Raw genomic sequence first — 2,980 nt, 5'->3', positions numbered from 1 at the left:
CAAGGAGAAAATGGCATCCAATTGGACAGCAGTTGATACCGGAAAAGAAGAGTCCAGCCCAAGTGAGCGTCTGGGCTCCTTTCTGTGACAGACGTCACCCTCCCAGCCAGCCTGCCAGTGCCCCAGCAGCATATGCTGTAATCTGGAAGATGTGGTTTCTAGTTACCAACCTGATATCTCTCTGCAGCATGAAAATGAAGTGACTAATGTCAGGTGAGTATAAAAATTTCCTGGAAACAGAAGTTGACAGCTTTAAATTTTTGTTATGTTACATGAACCAAATTTAAGAAAGTTTCTATTTCTTGCTATGAGGAGTTATAGCTATTAAACTATCTCCAACTTTCTGAGAAATAAAATGATTTTACTTGCTTCATCGACTTTGGCATTTTTAAGTCAGAAATACCTGGGTGATTTGAGAAAGCAGTAGAAGGAGTAAACCTCCATACTATTTTCCCAGGCCTTACCCAAATCACCAAAGAGAGAGTAGAGGGCAGAGTGGAGACAGATGTTTACCAACACCAGATCTAAACCCTTGCATGTGTCATGTGATGAGACCAAATCAAAGAAAGACGGCAGGACAGACAAAGGGCCATTCCTGCATGAGTGGGTCTTAGTAATGAAAATTAGGGACAAGGGTTGATGGCATGAGTAGACAATGGGAGACATGAGTCTGCCGCTTGGAAAACCTCCTCCCTATAGATTCCTCTGCCTTTCCCATGCCCATATTAATTAATAGTACCTGAAACCTAGTGGAAGATAAGCTACAGTAAAGCATGAGGCTGTACTAAAGGAGACATTTTTTATGACAATATTTTAACCATAGCTCAGCGAGAATGAGCTTACACAATCAGAAATTTAAAGATAATAAAATATTTTACAAATTGACTACTCAGAGGCTAAGCATGGTGCCTTATGCCTATAATCCCAACACATTGGGAGGTTAAGGTGGGAGAATCACTTGACCCCAGAAGTTCAAGACAACCTAATTAATATAGGGTGTCCTCATCTCTACAAAGAAAACAAACAAACAAAAAAAGCCACTTGACCACTCACCATAGTGCATTATAGAACCAGACTAGAACTCTCCACTGCCTCCACACAGGTTTGAAAAAAAAATTTATGCACATAATATTATGAAATAATCATACTGTGAAACAGTTAAAATGATTGGGAATAACAAAAACAAGAAAAGAAGAGACATTGATAGACAGCAATTGCTTTGTTCATAAAAAGTGTATGGAATAATGGAATGATAAAAGAATAGACACATGATGAGTGGGGTGGCTAACTTGAAAGATGAATCCAAGCACATAATCCAAACACATAATCACACAGCAGACGGGAAAGGTGCATTGAGAAGTCGTGATCAGAATTGAAATAGCAGAAACCAAATAAATTATGTGAAGACAGTCTTGACGACACTCAAATCACACCCAGAGAAGAACAGCCAGGTAGGCGAAAGAAGAAGAGAGAGATGACAAGTATGAAGGACACCAGGGGAGCTTATCTTGGGGAGACTTGTCCTCATAAACAGAATAAGCCAAATGAAACAGAAAAAGTAATCACAGATATGACAGAAGAACTAATAATTTAACTGACAGAGGACTTGCTCCTACAGATGGAAAGATTTGAATGTATACCAGGTAAAATTAAGTCACAGGAGCTAAACATACCCTAGTGAAATAATGGAATCTAAACAGTGAAGATACAATCTTACATGTATATTCACATAACAAAGTACCATATGTTCCCAATTATATGAAAATCTGTGATGACTCTGAGTAGAAAACAGTCCTATATTCTCTTAATGAGATGATTAAAAATATAGGGCCAACTTGGAAATACAATTCAAGTTCTACTAATAATAATTAATTTCTGCTACTTTAGCATAATTTAACCTATCAGGTTAAACCATAGGAAATTGTCAGCTTTCAACTTTTTACTTACGGAAAAACAAACAAGATAAACAAATAGGCAAACAAATGAGCAAACAAAACAATTGTCTATGGATCAGTCTAAAACTCCTACCAAGTTCAGTATCTTCTGTGTAAGCTTGGTGAGTAATGGCTCTTTTGAATATGTGTTAATATACAGTCAATAGAAATTTTAAATGCATCTGAAAGTTTTCATTTTAATAATATCAGGGCAATTTTAGAAACATCCTAAAGATTTTTTTTAGCAATGTAACTACACACCCTAATTCTTTAAAAAATAATTTTCAGGTGGCTCATTTATAATGAAACACAGCACTTACAGGCATAACGCAGTGCCCCCAGGAATAATGAAGAGAAGTCAGTTAAAACCCTTTGTTTGCTGAATGTCATTGGATGAGATTTGTGAGCCTCCCAAATTAGCACTGATTGAGCTGGTTTCATCCTAGTGTGTCTCTGTAACCAAGTTCTGTATTCCTTCTAGGAGGGATGCCTTAAGGACTTGGTAAAAGTCTCCTCTCTCTGTGCTGAGGCTGGCTTCAGATTTCTCTCCTGTATCTTGAGAAATTAGAACTGGAAAAAAAGATTCAAGGTTTTCAAATGCCATAATCAGCCAAGAAGTGATACACTTGTGAAGACTGAAAGACTGCCTAACTTGAGAAGAATAACACCCATGAACGCTGTCTGAAACAAACTTAATAGAAGACATATACCTATTCTATGAAATCAGGCTCTGAATACTATAATTTTTAGAAAAAATGGTATTTCACGTGAGAATAAGTAATTTACCTAAAATAGACTTCAATCAAAACCAAGAGTTTGGACCTGGGAGTGAAAACTGGACATTTAACATAACTAGTGTATTCACAAAAGCTGGTAAAGTGATTAAAAGCCTAATTTTAATCCCATTTTAGTACTATTACGTCCGTGATCCTGAGTGCATTACTAAAAACTCTGTGGTAGCACTCCTTATTTATACTGAATAATACTGAATCTGCCTCATGTGACTGCCATGACATAAGATGTATTCCTTCATGTGAAGTTCTGAG

At 36.9% G+C, this 2,980-nt stretch overlaps 1 long non-coding RNA gene across 1 annotated transcript; it reads left to right on the top strand.

Annotated features, from left to right (window-relative positions):
* The first annotated feature begins 1,967 nt into the window (after window positions 1-1,967).
* LOC119471397 lies at window positions 1,968-2,657 on the top strand. Its single transcript, XR_005200445.1, has 2 exons — window positions 1,968-2,056; window positions 2,416-2,657. It is a non-coding gene; the product is annotated as an uncharacterized LOC119471397 (long non-coding RNA).
* Window positions 2,658-2,980: the final 323 nt, after the last annotated feature.

The sequence above is a fragment of the Cebus imitator genome, unplaced genomic scaffold, assembly GCF_001604975.1.
Source record: "Cebus imitator isolate Cc_AM_T3 unplaced genomic scaffold, Cebus_imitator-1.0 Scaffold60, whole genome shotgun sequence".
NCBI classification, from domain to species: domain Eukaryota; kingdom Metazoa; phylum Chordata; class Mammalia; order Primates; family Cebidae; genus Cebus; species Cebus imitator.
The sequence above is the reverse complement of the archived record's forward strand: the minus strand, read 5'-3'. Positions and strand labels throughout refer to the sequence as shown.